The sequence below is a fragment of the Camponotus vicinus genome, unplaced genomic scaffold, assembly GCF_025532165.1.
Source record: "Camponotus vicinus isolate PSW18456_S1 unplaced genomic scaffold, iyCamVici1.0 SCAF_1, whole genome shotgun sequence".
Lineage (NCBI taxonomy): Eukaryota > Metazoa > Arthropoda > Insecta > Hymenoptera > Formicidae > Camponotus > Camponotus vicinus.
This window is the reverse complement of record NW_028141945.1, coordinates 33,652,702-33,671,427: the sequence shown is the minus strand read 5'-3', so window position 1 is coordinate 33,671,427 and position 18,726 is coordinate 33,652,702. Positions and strand designations below refer to the sequence as shown.

Sequence of the window (18,726 nt, the reverse complement as noted above, 5' to 3'; positions counted from 1 at the left end):
TGCTAAATAAAAATATTTTATACCGCGCATCTGATTTTATCGCATTTTCCATGCTCTCGAATCCCGCCATTGTCTTCCCAAATACCAAATTGCACAAAATTTTATTTCCTCATCGAGCGCGAGTCGGTGATTAGTGGCGTGTATAAATTTATTAATTCTTCGGAAGGTTAATGGTGTATCAGATACCGTCAAAGCGTGCTCTTCCGCATCTTTTCTCGTCCCGACTCCGAATTACTCAGCCCCGTGAAATCACTATCGAATTAACAGTCACAAATTAATTCAACTGTCGCGGCAAAACATCATCCGTGAAATTCTCATCACAAAGATGAGATCAAGTCAACTGGGCTGAATAATAAAGTAAAAAAAGCGATGTTCAGAATATTATATGTTCTATCAAATCGAGCAAATAAAAATAACAAAACCTATTTTGTTTCTATGGAGACAATTAATGTAAAGAATAAATTAATGAGATATATAAATTATAATGTGGAATTAATATATTTTTCTGCCTTCTTGCAATATTTAAATCTTTATATTTAGAGTACATTACTGATATAATTTTCGAGTTCCATGTAAATAAAAATCCTAAAAGATTATTAAGTATAGATGCAACTTTTAAAATTTAGCAGTGCTTTTATCAGGGAGATCTAAATATATTTATATTATGAACGGACGTTTGACGCGCGTATTAAAAGATTATTTATTTGCAACTTTTAGCATTATGTAGCGTACGACTGGCAAGTTGCCATTGGAAATTCCTGTGGCAGCAATTCGCCTATTCGCCATTTGGTCGATGCGACGATTGAATCGAATTAAACGAGGGATCTGTGTATTAAATGGAAGTTCGTTATTACCACGCACTGTGCCGATTCGGTAATCTTACGAAGTGCTCATCAACGACAATTTTAGGATCGGTATTTTGTGGAAGAGAGAAGGTTGATACTTAAGTACGCGCGAATCGGAGTTAATGAAATTCCTCGGCAAATCCATGCGATTTTTTAGCCGCCGTCTCTTTCCTGCTTGTATTTTCTCCCTGAAAATAATATCGAACGCGACAGAGTTACATTTGAGAAAGCGCGAATGCCGACATGGCCTAATAAATTTTAAATAGCGTAGTATTGTCGCGGGTGATAACAAAATTCGTACGCTGAATTTATGATGACACGCTGATCTACTGAATTATGCTAGGGAATGCCGGCAACACGATGACAAAATTATTACGTATGGCTCGCGACTTCGTTTTCATTAAATTGGATTACATTTTATTGCGTAAAACGAATGCGAAATTACATGTCCGCTCGCGCGAATGTGTTAATTACATTGCGCGTTGCGAACAATGGGCTCCTGTAATAGACAAACTGATTAAACAGCGCATATTTATAAATATAAAAGTTAACTAGCGTAATTATTTGTTGTATTAATATGCCAAATAGATACCGCAGTCACAAGTAATCCGCTAGAAACAAAATATTATGGCGCATTAAATTTGTAATTAATAACATCCGGGGATGATTCGTGCCGACATCGAAAGAATTCACCCGCCACAACTGAAATTATTCTCGTCGCAACGTGCGAGGTCACTTTTTACGCGTTTACTCGCGTGATATTTTCGCTGTGATCACGAATACCTTGAGGTATCCTCGAGAATTTGAAAAATTTTGGCAGCTCACACGCAAAAGAGGGAGATTTCGCGATTTAACAGCGTACGAAGCTTTTACCCCAAAGAAATTCACAAAAAATCGACGACGAGCACAGAGGACGCTATCATTTAAAGGCAAACACGCCAAGGTTGAGTAGTCGGATAAGAGCGCGACCGAGGCTCGCAAGATTCACAAAGTGCGGAGAATTTCTTTGGCGGCGGCGGCGGCGACGGCTGTCTGGCCACTAACCGTCTTTCTTTACTTTCCATACGCTCTTAAACCGCTCTCTTCGTCCACCCATCTACCCTCTGGCATTGCTCATCCTTCTCTCTCAACGCGCATTTTATTAAATAAATACCTGAGCCTCTTTTACGTTACAGGCACGCGTACGTGCGCGTTCTCTTACTAATACAAAAGCCCCTCTTTTACCCTGCACCATCGCAAAGGGAAAACATGATGAGCTGTTGCGCTTTGTGGAACTTTTTCTATCCCGTTTGCTGTTATCGCCGAGGAGAAAGGAATACGGTAGGAGGGAAAAGGGGGTTGGGGATCGGGCCTCAAGACCCCGCAATCAGTGATTCCGATGCCCGGGGCGTCGTCGACGTCGCATTTTAATCGTTCTTGCGCTTTACCGCGCGACCTCGCGGTCGCAATCTTGGTTTTGCTCAAGGTTCGAGGTGCTTTTTCGAAAAGACGAACGCTCTTATTTCCGGAAGACAAATGAGTCTCTCTGGGATATTTTCAACTGCAAATAGCAATAAAGTAATTTAATGCTGAAAATTTCTGCTGGATAAGAATAAACCGATACGGTGTAATAGAGGAGCTTGTACAATAATGATCTAAACGCAACGCTATGGATATATTAGAATTTATAAATCTGCCAATTCGTTTGATCGTGAAAAGCCACGCATGCTAAATGTCATCACCAATCGCGTGGATTAACCTCTCGCATAAAATATCTTTTTTATCGAGCGATGGCGAGTTTATTGACACTGTCGATATGAAACGCGCTTTCCCTGCAGCGCGAAACACTGATACGTCTTTGCCCACTCGTTGAGCGGAAATTGCGTTAATTGAATTGTACATCGGCTGTCACGCGTACGCGCTGCTAAAAGCGCGCTCGGCGTACATTTACAAACAATGTTGAACTAAACGCTGTGTATATCGCTGTGCATTGATACACAACAACGAGGCAGGTGCCGCGGCTTGTATTTTAGTATCACCGTGCACGAATATTAAGCATTTATTGGCCTGTCTACAAATACTCGACAATACGATAATCGACGTTATGTTCATTTATCGTGATATCGCGATGATTGTTTATTGTAAATGTTCCGAAATGGCAAACAGAGGTAGTTGGTTGTTTAATCCAGCTAATCTATCAGTATAAATTCAACTAATCGCCTTCCCCATCGAATCCCATCAAGATGGCGAATAACCTTCAAAGAAATTTTTCATTTCCTATCCCTTGCATGTCCTTTGTATTGAAACAGTCTAACTTGCTGAAGGATCTGAAGAATCTTATTTTTTTTTAATTTCTTTTAAAATAATTACAATAAATATATAATTATAATTTTGAATAATTACAATAAATATATAACTACAATTTTTAAAAGAGACACAGAGATATATATAATTAAAAGTTGGAATAACAAAGAAAAACCATCTGGATATTTTAGCGCGGTCGCGTTTCTCATTAATTACACGGATTATTTCGCGAAACTCGAACGTTCTTCATGACGGATAAGGAACGCTATCAGTGGAGCAGTGGAGCTGCAACGTTGCAGTATATACAATGTGGGAAAAAAATTCGCGTGTGCTGAATGCACCTGCGACTAGACAAATAACATTAGTATCTCCCATCCCCGAAGTGGAAACTCAGATCAAGACGAAGAGCGGTCACGAGCGTAAAGCGGAGGAATGTTTCTGTGACGACGGATGTGGAATGGGGCAAACTTAAAACGACACCGCGCAGAAAGGAGGATAGTGATTGAATGCACGACCCCGGGGGTAAGAATCGTTTCTCGAAACTGTCGAACGTAGAGCGAACCGCATCGGCTTTGTTCGCGCGACAGAAAACGACCCCTTCCTTCTTTTTCTCTCTTTCTCTCTTTCTCTTTCTTTCTTCGACCCCTTTCGGATAATGGCGAATCAGGAGGTACCGATGACTACCTTCCTTGGAAAATACAAGGGGAAGGCGAATATACCGTTCCGGGGAATTTGTCCGTTTCATTTACCGCGAGATATTTTCAAGCCGTACGAGCAGAAAAGCGGCCGGAAGTTATATAGCGTTTATATTGCGAGATGAACTTCGACGACGCTCCTCGTCCCTGACTGAAATCCGACCGACAAAGCTTCCTCCTCGGCCTTTTTCCACCAATCGGTGAATTTGGTGTCGCGGAGCCCGTTCGAGGAAACGTTTTCAGGCTGAATTTCCAGACGGAGAACTCGCCGCGCGCGTCGTTATCGTCGGAGAATCCGGCTTCCTTCTCCACATCCGTCGTTCTGGTTCCATTTCTGCACGCTCATTGTCATGGTTTCTCATTGTAAGTCGCACGGACAAGTCTCTAACGAATTGCCCGACCGGAAGTTGCCCTCTGGCACAATCCGCAAACACGATTCGAAGGTATTCGCCGTTAAATAGACGCCCGCTCACCTGCTGAAATCGAAGCCATCTCGCACTTTTTTTTATACATATATGTATAAATATATATCGGTTAAAATATGGCGGTTCTTTAATTTTTTCTCTCACTAAAATTTGCTTGATTTCATGAAATTATTTTCTCCCGCATTTATATTTACGATATTAACAATTATAATGTATATTTCAAACTATCATCGCTCTCTCGTCAACATTTGCGTGCATATTCGTAATTAATCATTCAATTGGCGCTCGTTCATTTATTACATATAAACAGGACGCACAGCGCGAATGTAATGTAATGTAAATCTTTCTAAACAGCATCGAATGAATCGAGCTAATATGATGATAAAGTGAATAGAGGTATAAGCTTGTTTCTCTATTTCCAAATTTATTTATTACAATGGAATATTGTGATAGAAATAGTTGTAATTGCATTTAACTATAATTAACATATATAATGCCTTGAAGGGGAAACATTATTAATTTTGAAATAGCATTGATTCGAAATCGTTATCTTCGTAAGAACTTTCTCGATTTTAGCCGCGTAGTTTACTTATTAGCAAGATAAGCTCTGTAGTTAAGGATGCGGGGTTTAATAGCAAATTTAATAGGTTCGATTTCCTCGATCGTGTTACTGGCCACGCTGTGTACACTTGATGCTATCACTTACTAGCGTCCTCATCATCATCGTCGTCGTCGTCGTCGTCGTCGTCGCCATCGTTGTCGTCGTTGTCGTCCACGACGAACACGGAGTGGCTTTAGAAAGTTTCCAAGGCGGGAATATTAGTTTTTACTCTGAAAACCGTAGGAGCTTCCGCCGGCGGGATGGTAAGGATTGAAAAAGCTGGACGAGGGCGAAAATTGAAACGTCGTATATCGGCTTTGCCCTGGCTCCTCCGTTTGAGGGATCCCTCCTCAGCTATAAGAGCTACATACTGTACAAGCTTTCTATCCCGCGTTACTCGTTTCATCGAGATAAAGAAAAAAAAGAAAACAGAGAAGAACGAAAATTTTGTCCTCCGGAGTAATTTTGGCCCTATCTCGAACCGCCACTCTTGCCATCATTGTGTATTATACCTTGCGTCCTTTATGCGTGAGATTGGTTAATTTTCGCCGCTATCGCATTCTCGTTAAAGATAAATTCCATTTATCGCGGGCTGTTTCAGATGTAATTGAAGATCTTATAAGAATTGGGCAAGTATTGTATTCGTTAAATAAATCATTAATCAATAAATTTAATTATCAATTAATACGAAAATTTATTTTAATATTAATTGATAATTAAATTTATTGATTAATGATTTATTTAAATCATGAAAACTGCCAGTTTAAACGACCAATCTTTATCTTTTAAGTTTATGTCACACGTTTTGGAAGCATCATTTCTTGAATAAATTATTCATCTTGAAATAATTATTCATGTTCTCATTGAATTAAATATGTAATATCGAAATTTAAAATTTCTGAAACTAACTTATCCTAATTTATTCTTATAAAAATAAATTTTTAAATATAATTCGACAATACGAATATGTGCCGCAAATAGTAGAGATACTCCGAGGAACTGCCACGCGTACTTTGGAGCAAAATCGAAATGCTCCAGAAAGCTTTCATTGAAACGAAAGCTTTTAATGAGATCTCTCCCGAGCGGCAAAGTTCTGCAATGTTTGCGTGACGCGATTAATTAGCGACAAAACCAATCCGAGGACCGTCTTACTATCGCGAAACTACCGCATTCCAGAAGGTTGGGAAAACGAGTGAAGACTAAAACAGGATTATCATGCGCAAGATGTGGAAACAAGGAGGATACATTATACGAGAGAAAACAGTTTAACATCCTTTACCGCTGTCAAACGAGAGAGATGACTGAGCGAACGGGTTAAAGTTAAAGTGTGTATGCGTGTACGCGCGCGTGTTATGCGTACGCGTAACGTCAGTTATCTCGAAACTCTTCGTATTCTACGGGGGTACATCGCCTCTCTCAGCAGGATAATGGAATCACCGCTCCGCGCGAGACTGGAACGAGGGTTAAGGCTTTGCCGACGAAGGTGAGAGACGGAGGAAGGAGGGAAAGAGCGAAACGGGTGGTCGGAGTGACGAGATAGCGTGAAGGGACAACGGGATGGCGGTGACAAACAAAGTTTAGGTCGAATCCCGCTCGGAACCAAACTGCTCACCTAGCCAAGTTAACCCGCTCTGTCGGTTTTATACACCATCATCCCCTCGCGCGTTTCTCGCATTTTCTCGGGTATGTCGAGCTGTTCTCCCTTGCTCTCTCTTCATTCTTTGTCTCTCATGCCTGCGAAAACAACATCATACTGTATCGTCCTGTGACAAGTCCTCGCGACGCGCACCGAAACGCTTTGTCTTATTACTTGGGCTAATGAGAGAGAGAGAGAGAGAGAGAGAGAGAGAGAGAGAGAGAGAGAGAGAGTGAGAAAGAGAGACAAGATACAGGCAGCTACCGACCTGCAAATTCCCAGACAGCTTTAGATTCGATACCGAGTAGTTCAAGTTTGCGCCGCTATTTCGGAAATGTGCGTCGTTTGGATATACTGACAGTTCCGGAGCGAGTAGTGAAAACTGATAAATTTCTGTGAAAGCAGCGAATAATTTAGTACAGAAAATATTTCGCTGGCAGGTGCATCATTTTCTGACTTCGCACGGAACAAGAATTGTACCATTTCGTGTTATTTCTATCAAATACCCTCGCCAGATTTGATTCTATCGCGATCGAGTCGGGGAGATAACGCAGTTGAGCCCAGGAACGGAAAAACCAAGGATACATCGCGCTTTAACGCGCGCGTAAAAAATAAAGAAAAAAAAGAAATGCGAGATATAAACGGGATAAATAAATTGCATAAAAAACAATGATAAAATAAGCCCGGCACTGCGCGCGCAATAAATAACGTTTTATTAGCATTGTTTACATATTCTTCGTGCCGAACGTGCTTTACATCGAAACTCAGCCGGGGTGCGTTGCGTATAATCTGTCGTTGCAATGGCCACACCAATACAATACCGCGCCCGTTACGTTTTTCTACGGTCGTACACGTGCATTCGTGTCCGGAGACATACGTTGAACGCTTGCAAAGGAGGAGACGCAAAAAAGCAAACGAGATAAAACGGGGACGGACCACGGCGACGCTTGTCGTAGTGGTTCTCGACGGTTTCTGTCTGGTTTCCTCGCAAGTAGCGCGACTGCATAATTTATCGTTTCGAGGGATTTTACGGTAGCTGAAGGGGGAAAGGTTCGGTTCACGAATCCCACATACACAAGCCTCGTATTTATTTATCGAACCTCAATAATTGCTATCGCTAGTGGCTGCCTAACAGGTATTAGCGAATGACAAAATAATCCTTATTCGCCGCTTATGTCGAATTAAAATGCTATGAATTGCATATATGCTTCCGAACAACATCTATTATATTCATACGCCAAACTTAAATCACCATATTGGTATTTAATTTGATCTTATAGAGTCGTTCTTCTTTTCCAATTTATTTCCTCGATTTTTATTTAGAGAAAAGTAATATTCAGTCATTTAATTTTGTTGCATGAAAAGAATAAAATACTATACTTTTTCAATCTATATTTTAATCCTTTATACTCAACGGATTAAAAATTATAAATAAATTGTTGTTCTACGATTGGTTTTATGAGTGCAACTATAAAAAATAAATTTTCATTAAAATGATTTTTATTCCTATATTCATTTGTATCATCCATGTATGAAAGGGCTTTTTTCAGGAAATTGTTTCGAGTTGACGATACATTTATTGAAAAATTTTATCGAATACGGAGAGATAAAAAAATAAAATGTTTAATTATAAATAAAATATAAAGATATATATATATATATATATATATATATATATATATATTTTTTATATATCATTTATATATGTATGAAAGACATTATTCACACTATTTAAAATTTCTTCTCAAACAAATAATAAATATGTAAATATTCTCACAAAATTCTCATAACATCTACAACGTGAGATTCATTTAATTTTGCAAGAGAAATTTACCTTAGAGCGTGTGTGCTCGTAATTATATTCCACCCTATTATTTTACCCTAGTAATATTACGATTGGCACTGTGTAAAGGCGAGCTGCAGTAGATAAGCCGATTTCTGGAATACCACGGCGTAAAATTCGGGCCCGCAATCTACGAGCGGTATCGCGAGAGCAGCTCGAAATCGCAGGTAGTTCCCGAGACAGGGTCGACAAAGTCACGTAGGAGGAGGTGCCGGCGGCGCGACAAGGGAACGACGTCTACACGGAGGACTCTACACGGTATCCCCGGACGAGAGAATCGTCCCGGTTATACGAACCTTATCTCAAGCGCGGATACGTGCCCGCCGGATTAACGCATTACGGAAGTTCCGCGGCAGCTAACCCGGACCTAAAACTCGCGCTCGTAGGCGAGCCAACGTACAACGGTGGATTATCCTTGTAGGGTCGGACGAGCTTTCTCGGTAGAATAGGGCCCTGTCTCGGGATTCCAGACGAGCGCGGTCCTTCGTCTCAACTAAACCATTCGCAGGCGTTACTCCGGATCGTAATTCGAGGTACGCGGGTCATCGCGTTCAGCCTAATCGTCCCGATGCGAAGATTCGATACTCGCGCGTGCGACGAGTTGGTGGAGAAAGGGATCGACAGTTATGGCAGACAGCTGATAACTCCACGATAAGATTGCTGCCGGGCACGCTCAGAGCCACCGATTCGAGAATAGTCGTCGTTACTGGCGGGGCGAGAGCTCGGCATACCGAGTGGTAAAATCATCCGCGGATTGCTCCGATCGATTCGAATTGAATGTCAAATGTATCTGAGAGAGACAAACTGAGAAAATTGATATGTCCAATACAAATATGAAGATTATTTAAAAAAAAAAGTAAAGATTAGAGGGTGTAAAATGCAAATACGATGTACTTTACTGATATTCCGATATCTAGGTAACCGATGCATCGAATTATTCGATTACGCAAATCCAGATATCTGAACTATCTAGATTTAAATTTTAATATTTGAGAAGAAGCGAACATCTGAATCTGGATTTTAACTTGGAGATTTAAACCATTATAAAAAATTTTATGTTATTTATATTATTATATGTTATATTATTGATATGTTATACATTTATATCTTATTTGTTTATATTATTTATTTCATATTGTTTATATTTTACTTGAATTGCATTCGCATCCCACGAATCTTTTATAAAAATATTGTAGAAAAATGTAATTAATTTAAATCTTGTACACAGCGCGCTATAAAGAATACAAAAAATACGAAGCAAATTGATATAAATAGATATTACGCAATATACGATCTATCACGGGAGAAAGCTGCATTGTATACATTACACGATGAAAACGGGGAAGAAAGACGAGCAGTTCATAAAGCGGAGCGGCATGTATAGAACGAAAGATAGCGAGGGAAGCAGAAGAGGTGCGGAGACAGGTTCGAAGGCCACGGAATCCGACCACCGTTTATACGTTTGTTTGGCTTGTAAGCCTCACGGGTAACTGGATAATATAAGCTCGGTGACGGCACACAGAAACGGCACCACAGCACGGTTTGACTTTGCGGGCGATGCGCCCGCGCAAATGTGTACCTAAGTGTGTGTATACAGGTAGCGGGGGTTTAGATGGGTGGCATAGAAAGGAAGAGGGAGAGTCAGAGGATACACCAATGTTTGAGTTCCGTCTCGGATGTCGCTTTGCTTCCTTCTGCCTCTCTCTTTCTCTTTCTCTCTCTCTTTAATGCCGGCTGTCTCCGACCCACGCTGCTCGTTCACCCCAGAGCCACCCGACAGATCCGACCTTTGACCTTGCTCGGGAAAGTTTAGTCCTGCGACGAATCCGACGACGCTTTCTTCAAAAGATAAATCGTTTTGAACAAGTGGCCGAAAGACCGCACGCTCGATGCGGAACGAGATGGCTTTTGGGTTCTTTTTTTCAGTTGGACTATGCGAGGAGATGACATATTGACGTTTATTATTTCCAAGCTGACGTTTTTTATAGAAAATTAATAAAAAGGTATCAAATGTTAGTTATTCTCATATTTTATTTAGCTACGATTATCTCAAAGTGGAGCAACATTATCGCATGTTACATCATTTTCTAATTTCTCATTTCATTTATGACATTTCGGACATTTGATGCGCTGAAATCGCAGCAGATTATTATTTCAATGTAACGAAATAGCCGGGCATTAGTTCGGATGTGAATAATATTGAAGTCGAATTACAGCTAGCAGACCTCCAAATTTAACCGCGCTATCCGTAACTCCTAGTGATACGTAATCGTAGTTTCGGGGAGCGTATCTTGCCACGAGGATTATTCTGACGGAGAGTCAGAAGTGGGCTACTCAACGGTGACGTGTCGAGTTGGTAGACTGACCTCTCCAACTTGCAGTGCGAATCACATTATCCGTCAGTCCACGACGCGTTAGCACGCTGGCATTGTACACGCATTGTGCATTTCAGGGCCTGCCACGCCGAGCCGGACGCCAATCCGTTTAGCCTAACTTTGCTGGACGCGAGCGTAAGCTCTTACGAAATTAATCAAGCGTTATTAGAGGTCCGCTGACTAGCCTCGCGATGCGCGTCGAAAATTTCCGCCATTTCCGTGTAAACACTCAACTTAGGTACTTAAAACGATCACTCGTTCGACGATCTCTGTCTACGTAAGCGGCGTATGTCTGTTTGCGTCTACATCGCGCGCGAGAAGTAAAATAAGTATGCTTTCTTTCATATCAGTTTAATTAATGTCGGTCTTGACGCTGAGCCCCTATTAATATTTGCTTCCCTCGTAAATCTGGATTTAAATTCGTTCCGCAAAGAAAAGACGGGAACGTTCATGCGGGGAAGTAAAAAAGACGCGCTCATATTTCCACTTCCTACCTACAATTCTTGGCTCCTTAATTGCTGTTTCGCTCGTATTATCTCGCTCTAATTCCACCGCATATAATGCAAGAAAATTTGCGATGTAATATCTAGTAATGTACTTTTTCACTGTTACTTGATGGCTCTTAGAGAAAATATATTTAGTGAAAAAAACCCGTATTCATTAATACATTTCATTTAGAGAGGAAAAATTTGCATCTTAAAAAGAATCGCAAAAATACGAATATGACGTACGATTCTCAAATATTCGTCGCGGTCAATTTCATGGAACCGTTTGACGTACTTTTTCGAATGTGAGTGGCGCATTAAAAAGGACTGCTGGTCATATATTGAACATTTCCTTTACGAGCAAACGCAATTCCATTAGGGAAGTTTCGCGCCGCGGCCGAGAGGGACCCGAATTGTTCGTTAACATCCGCTATTTTATTCATTCGATTAGTTTGCCCAGAAGGCGAGAGCGAGGCAACGAGATACATGTGTGAGTATGCGTGTGACATGCGCGACCGTGTTGAAGGGATTGTCATTTTCGGGTCAGTTTTGCGCAAGAATTAATATCGTATCGACTCGATTTTCCGCGAAGAGTACTAGAGGTTGCATCTATAGAGTGACCAATAGAGATGGTCGAGATTCTCTCGGATCATATTTTATTGACATTCCTATTTCTCTCTGTTTGCTTTTTAGCCGGGGGGAAATACTTGGCACATATATTATACATCCATAACATGTTATTACTGCTATTGATGTTATTACATTGATATCATTATTGTCATTATTTGAACGCTTTGTGTTCTCTAATTTTCTGGAATTACATTCCGCTTGCTACCATGACATTTCAATGATCAATCCAACGCTTTTCCTATTTCATTATTAAATAATTTAATTGCCACATAAACATATACTTTTTTCTCTTTTAAATTACGTTACCTCATCTCTTGTTACGCCTAATTTTTAATTAATTATATTAATTTTTACCAATCGTTTTATTCATAAAAGTTAGGTTCATACGCAACATTATTGCTCTTATTACTTCCATGATATGCAATTTGCTTCTATTTCTATCTTCTATATTATTGCACGTGATATATAAAAAGTCGCCTTAATATTATTATTATACGCCCACGGAAAGAATGCAATTGGAAAGTAAACGAAACGATAAAATTTTAGAGAGACGTTCATTTGCTCGCTTTTCGGTTTTGGCGCGCAAACTACACGGCGGGATCGCACGTGGTGAGGATCGCCGGACGCTGCGCGAGGGGGTGGAACACGGTCCTCCGCAGCCATAGGGTGGCGGAACTGGAACATAAAATATTGCTAACCGCCTCGCGGCCGAATTTAATTCCCCGGTCTGAACTCGGGCGAAACGTCAAGCGGAGGGATTTTCGCGAAAAAGTGGCAGGAGGAGCGTGTGCGAGGGAAAGAGAGAGAGAGAGAGCGGTGGAGTAGAATGTGGGTATGTGGGATGTGTGTGGTCGGCACCGTCGACCTCGTCGAGATAAATCTTCCTGTCGATGGCTCACCGCGGGCTCGGATTAGAGTCTACATTTGCACCTATTCTACCCTGCCCTCTCCCGTTCCAACTTTTCACCGCACTGACGGTAACTCTCGCTGTCCCCCCTCCCTTCCGCATCCCTCCGCTCTTCGCACTTCGTTGGCTCGCACCCCGTTCGAGAAAAGACCATCTCATAAATTCGGCAGCGCTCGTTATAAATTCAACCCTCGTCCGAGGGGGACGACCGCAACGCTGACTTCGGGGTACAAGACGGCGTGTTGACGGCTACGCCGGGATTTGCGTGGACTTTACGGAGTGATAACACGCGCAACCCAATAGCCACGAGATCAAGCTAGTCAAAAAATAAAAAAATGGCAACTTATTCCGTTATATCTATAAAAAAACTTAAGTTCCTTTTTTACCGCCTTCAATTCATATATAATGGACGACTGCACTGTGTTCGAGGAACTGCAAGATTATAAACGCATATTTAAATGTGATAATTCTCTCTCTCTCTCTCTCTCTCTCTCTCTCTCTTTCTCTCTCTCTCTAACAGATATTATTACTGTAATTAAAAGCTTACTAAGATGTGAAAGCTTGTTTTCATTTCGGTGCGCGCAATTTCGCAAAAAAATTTGATGCCGTTAATTAGAGGCAAAGAATTTAGCGAACAACATAGATAAACGAATAATTTATATCTCGCGGGCCCGACGCATTTTTCACGGTTGCAAGAAGCGTTATAAAGGAAACAAATGAGTCCGTTTATCCGGTGGAAAGTAGTGTATCCCTTAGAATGGAAATTCTGAACATCTTGAAAAACTCGACCGCTTTTTTTTCCGTGGAATTCAAAATCGTTTTACTCAGGTATACGATACTTAATTGATATATATCAAAGGATATGCATGATCGGATTGATGTACGCGTCATCATTCATTTGTACAGAAATTTTATTCCTCCATGCATACACAACGCAAGAATAAAAAAAAAAAAGATTTTTTGCGATGTGGGATGATCTTAGGTTATAGAACATCCCACGCATATCGACCTGAGATCTTTCGTTTCACTTTCTCTATCTTGCCGCTAGTTTTAGTCTTCCTTTCGTTAAGAGCTCCCACAGGAACTTGCGAGCAAGCCGTTACATAGAACACGTTTCATCGGGAAAATGAGGAAAATTAGCACTCTCTTGGATAACTTGTGATACAAATTATAAGATGGAAGCTCCCAAAATATACGCATGATATTTTTCTAATATTTTTTTGTGGAATAATTAATTAATTAAAAATCTTAAAACGTTTAATTATAACCGAATCTCTACCTGTGTATCTTACTATAGGTGATATTTGCTTAAAATGCGTATTATATATTCACGCGCCTTTTTTCACGGAAAAGTTGTATTACGGTTGCGGTGAGAGTCGTTACAAAGAGAGACGGAAGAAGGTATTGTTTTAATACCCGACGAGATAGAATGCGATGCGCCATAATAAAATGCGCGATGAAAACCGCGGAAGTTTCGAAGAGGTAAAGCGAATACAAGACAGGCCAATTGAAATGCAACGTATGCGGAAAGAAATATGATTCTTCCGAGAAATAATTCAGCGAAACCGTCCGCGATGTTACAGCGGCGGGTCAGGATGATCGAAAACCATGATTAAAGGTATAAATTTTAACGTGGGAAAATTAATAAAACGCGTCCGCGCGAGGAAAACCAACGATGTGCATCATACATGCGGGAATGTTTCTCAATCGTTGACTATATCGTCGGGATCCGATTAATTTATCGAATAACGTAATATTTTTATTTTTGTAAACGATCAACGATTACTTAACCGCATTTTAATATAAACATTAATATAAATATTTAATATATGAATATTAATGTGAATATTTAATATGTGAATACTTTTAATATGAATAAAGTTCTAACTAAATAATGCTTTCTTTGTTGGTACAAATTAAAAATCCAGAGAATATTTATTTTATTTCTTTAATAGATAATTGCTCTCTCTCTTTCTCTCTCTCTCTCTCTCTCTCTCTTTTTCTTTTACGTATATTGTCATAGCTATATAATATTTTTAATCGTTTCTGCTATTCTTTGGAAACAAGTTTGCGTTTCCAAAGAATAGCAGAAACGATTAAATATTACTCTGCATCTGAATTTAATATTGTGAATTGGAGCTGATTGAAATTTTAAGGGTTCGGAAATATCAACTTATCTGATGACGTACTGCATTACGCATTCCGACATGCGGCTACGTTTTTGATATACGGTTCTATGACGATTCGGGATTCATTGCGTCAGTTACACAAAGCCGTATTAAAGTTTAATTATTATCATTATGTTCGTATTAGGAATGCATATATTGTACGTAACGTAATATTCTTAACTTTATGCATTTATCGAGTAGTTTCGCAACTGACAACATACGATATATTGTTCATTAGATTTGCTCAGATATCGTTTACGATACGAATAAACACGAATGCAAGTTACATACGAGATATTTTTCGGAAATGTCTTAATTGTCATCATTTCGTGTAGGATCGCAAACAATAAAGCTATGATTGATATTTACGTTATAACCGCGATGTATGCAAGAAACAATATCTCGCCTTTGAAGTAATATTTTGGAAATATATATTGCGAGCTCGGCTTGAATACAAATGTCTATTCTGATCGACATGTAGCATGAAAAATATTCTACTGTTTTTCCATTCCACGTATTTTGGTGTACTGAAGAAAACGTGCAGCGGAAACGAGGTCGACCCGTACATTGAGAATCGGGATTTTTATTTCCGCATTTTGAAGGAATTTAAGTTTATATCGATGATAAAACAATGGACACAATTTTCGCGAAGTATATTAGTTGTCAATATTACATGTAATAAGAGTGCAAAACGCAGTACTCTCGAAATCTTAAATTCATGAGTTTTTTTTTTAATTTTAACAAATTTTACTATCTCTTATTTTTAACAAATTTTACTATCTCGTAACGTTTTTGCAGAAGATGCAAAGTTTGCATTTTTGCTTAAATCGATGATTCAATATTATTATTCGTTTTGTTTTCATATATTTTCACTAAAATAGATTTTTTAAGAAAATTATTGAAAATTGTTTTTGAGAGTGTTTACAAAAACACACGCATCAAATACAAATTCAAACTTCTACAAACTTCTGCAAAATAAATGAAGATTGTTAATAAAAAATTTATATATATAAAAGTTTTTCACTCACTGGACGACAGCGGAGTTAATTATGTTAAGTTGCTACATTGATCTGCAACATACAAATATAAAATCCAAATTATAGCACATTGTATAATTATTATTTGATATATATAATAATGTAAGTAGATATTTAATAAAATAATTGTATAACTTTCAAATAAATTTCGAATAAATCATTTTTTATGTATGCTTTTTATCAGATATATATGAAATTTTTTTCCTGATTCTTGTTTTAAATCATTTACATAAACGGATCTAGATGCGCGATGAATTAATAAAAATACTATATAAATAAATCAATTAAATAAATTAATTCACCCTAATGTTATTCCATCATCGCCTGCTTCCTAAGTCTCCTTCTCGTCTCTTTGTTATAGATTGTTGCATTTATTCGCGAAAATAGTTTGGATATAGTTCATTATGTGACACAATAAGAACAAATGCGCGACATTTTTTTACGGCACTCCCAAACTCGAATGCGCGACACTTTTTATAGCACTTCCGAACTCGGACGCGCGATACTTTGTATATTTCCAGATATAAGACGCAATGAGCTATTCGCGGTATACTGTAAACACACTATTGCGCTACTACATGCAAATGCGCCACATATGAGAATTTGAATTTATTAGTAGTACCGATTTGTGGCAATGTAATATGTGTGTTTTAGGGTATTTAGCTTCCCTTTCAGGATAAACCTTCCAGGTACTAAGTCCTCTTACCAACATCAAGGTGTACCAATGGCCGGGTTTCGATGATAAAGGAATGCAATATGATATTCATTGATTATAAAAAATGAACAATGTGCGGTCAATTTGCTTTATCGTTACAAAATACTTTTTTAATAAAAAATTAAAAATAAATTATATATATAAATTATACAAAATAAATGCAATATTCTAACTTTACACATGAATAAATCGGAAAAAATCTTTTTCAATGAGTAGTCACCGTTTTAATACGTTTACGAATTGTTAATTTTTAATTATAATAATAGGGAATGATTGCATTTGGTCTAGTACCCGTCATATCTACAATAATAAAAAAATGACATATACAAAGTTACTGCCTGCTCGCTCAAGTATAATATCGACAAAATCATTTTGTGCATACATAGGTGTAAATGTATATATGTGAGTCTGGAAAAATATATCTAAAACGAAGAAATTATTTCTTTTGTGAACTAAATCTCAAAAATAATTGCATTAATTTTATTCGAACTTTTATTTGAATCGTAATCAAAAGCTTACATTAAAATAATATGAGAGAAGTGTTATTAAATTTTTTTACGAGTCTCTCCAGTTCTAGAGATATTTTAATTGAAAATACATTTAACACAAGAATTTCCGGATAAACTGAAAAATAAATTGATATCGTCTAAACTGTGAACACAATCGCACAAACGCTTTTTATGTGTTTGGTATTGCAATGCTATCGCATCGTTTATTTCCACCGATGGAGACAATTAATCGAAAGAGCAACTCTGCAAAACTCTGTAAAAAGAAATAGAATAATATTAAAATATTTCGCTACGAGGCAGAGCATCTACTTTATTTCGATATGCATATCTCGAACGCGGGCGTTTCGGTAGATATCAAATAGCGACATATATTCGCGCATATATAAAGTGAATGTCGTAACGCGGGCAGGCGTTCGTTCGAAGATGCTCCTTTGCGGTCTCGGGTTAGAAATGCCAGGCCGCCAGCCCAATGGGAAATGTCAACGACACCAAAGGCAAAAGTCAGCGGAGATATCTCGCTACCTCCGCGCCTAGAGACATGTTGCCTTTCGTTTGTCAAATGCTAGAGACAAACGACGTACAGTGGGATTTCGCGAGTGTTCCCCATCGTAAGAAATATATAGCATAGATCGAAAATTTGATCTGCAACTTGTCGACAAAATTTTATTATCGCGATTTATTTTAATCACGATAATAAAAAATAGCATATAATATATATTAACACGTCCCGATAAATTTTCACCTCTCTCATCAAAATTTTCCAAAATTTTGTATGCTATAAATACGTTTCATATACCATAATTATTTTTATAAACGTACAAATAATTATAATTATTTTTACGTTTATTAAATGTGAAAAAATCAAGCATGCTAATTTTCATTGTACAAGGAATCGAATCAAATTGAAGATTTATAGCGAATCTCTTTCCCATGTAAGTCAAGCTAAGAGTTTCCCTTGAGCCAGGTTAGGGTTGAAGTCGAAATATCGAGTTTGGCGAAAAGAAGACCGTACAAAGTAAAGGACGGAGATAAAAAGCGAAAAGAGGAAGAAAGAGATCGACTATAATCCGTGAGATCGAGCCGGTAACGCGATCAAAGCGGTTCCCTTCCGGTCTCTAAACTGATTTCCTCGGATCCGTAGAAACGTGCCGTTCATGGATCAATAGCTTTTGCTCCGTTTCTCGCGCGTATTTTCCTCGCCAATTTTTTTAAAGTATCTACAAATTCTGTCCCCTATCGCGTTTAATCAATATCACATATATTTAGCTAATCATATTTATCCAATTATCATATTTATCCAATCATAGACAACAAGAAAATTGCTCTGTAGCACATTCTACATATATAACAATACTCATCGAAATATAAATATTTTATATTTTAAACTTTTTTTTTAATAAATCGTATTACACTATATATTATTTAATATTTATAAAAATTTTTGAATAAATATAATTATGGATATTTTCAAACAATGTAATATGTTCAATAATAAATAAAGCAGAATGATCGCGCACCTATGTATTACTTCGGTATTGCAATAAAAATAACAAAGATGAATGGTGACAAAGA

General features: G+C 38.4%; 1 protein-coding gene and 1 long non-coding RNA gene across 13 annotated transcripts in view; one reads left to right on the top strand and one right to left on the bottom strand.

Annotated features, from left to right (window-relative positions):
* Positions 1–18,726, top strand: part of Scgdelta (sarcoglycan delta) — a 294,591-nt gene that overhangs the window by 243,995 nt on the left and 31,870 nt on the right. The gene's annotated exons all lie outside the window — the stretch shown is intronic.
* The window catches only part of LOC145962758 (uncharacterized), a 107,572-nt gene that overhangs the window by 62,044 nt on the left and 26,802 nt on the right, over positions 1–18,726 (bottom strand). For 7 of the 10 annotated variants that reach the window (XR_014435947.1, XR_014435949.1, XR_014435945.1 and 4 more), the window contains one exon: positions 15,922–15,963. The exons of the other annotated variants lie outside the window; for them this stretch is intronic. This is a non-coding gene — a long non-coding RNA (uncharacterized LOC145962758). The remainder of the gene's footprint in view (positions 1–15,921; positions 15,964–18,726) is intronic. 10 annotated transcript variants of the gene reach the window in all.